Here is an 808-nt window from a genome sequence, read left to right as displayed (position 1 = left end):
TTACGGCTTACAGTGCCGGTGGTTCGAAGGCAACAAACTGTTTCGCAGGTGAAGTCTGCAGCTGCAGATTAAGGTGGGGAAGATAAGCGGGAGAAATCGTTTTATTTTGACACAAAATCCATCCGTAGATCCCTCTGTTGGAATTATATATTTTATAAAACAACTTTTTTGACAAAAAATTTGCAAAGTAAAAGTTACATATTACATACAATTTTATGTACGATAAATAATACAAAAGGAATCGAAAAAGATTTCTTATAATTAATGTAATATTGATTACATTAATTATAATAAATCTTTATCGTACAACATTCCGATATCTCATTCTCGCGAAATCCGGTCTTGAAGGTGTTTTTCAATTAGCGCTTTTTCCCTCGTTTTTAACACCGTCGACTTTTTATCTATTCGCGCTTTAATAACCACCAGTATCTCGCCTCTTACAAATAATGCCTTAGACCGCGGCATATCTTAATCTTGTCAGTAAACGGGCTCCTCCCTCCCCCCTCCCCCCCTCTCTCTCACAAGTTCTTCGATTGATGATTCTAGAGATACATGCCGATAATACTTACAATTGCGTTGAACTAATCTAAAGCCAGTTCGACTGGCCTCTCTTAGCTGCTTTTTCCTTCGATGGCGGGGGGTTAAAGAAGGACTTTGTATCACGATACCGTACGTTCTTAGATTTCAGAGATTGATAGCGCTATTGCGTAGCAATAATTTTCAAAGAGATAGACGCCGTAAGTGTCATGTCAGTGCGAGCATGCAATTCGCGCACGAAGGAGATTTTAATGCCCGGATAGTTTCGATT

Source organism: Trachymyrmex septentrionalis, unplaced genomic scaffold (assembly GCF_001594115.1).
Source record: "Trachymyrmex septentrionalis isolate Tsep2-gDNA-1 unplaced genomic scaffold, Tsep1.0 scaffold87, whole genome shotgun sequence".
Taxonomy (NCBI): domain Eukaryota; kingdom Metazoa; phylum Arthropoda; class Insecta; order Hymenoptera; family Formicidae; genus Trachymyrmex; species Trachymyrmex septentrionalis.
Note: the sequence above shows the minus strand (reverse complement) of the source record.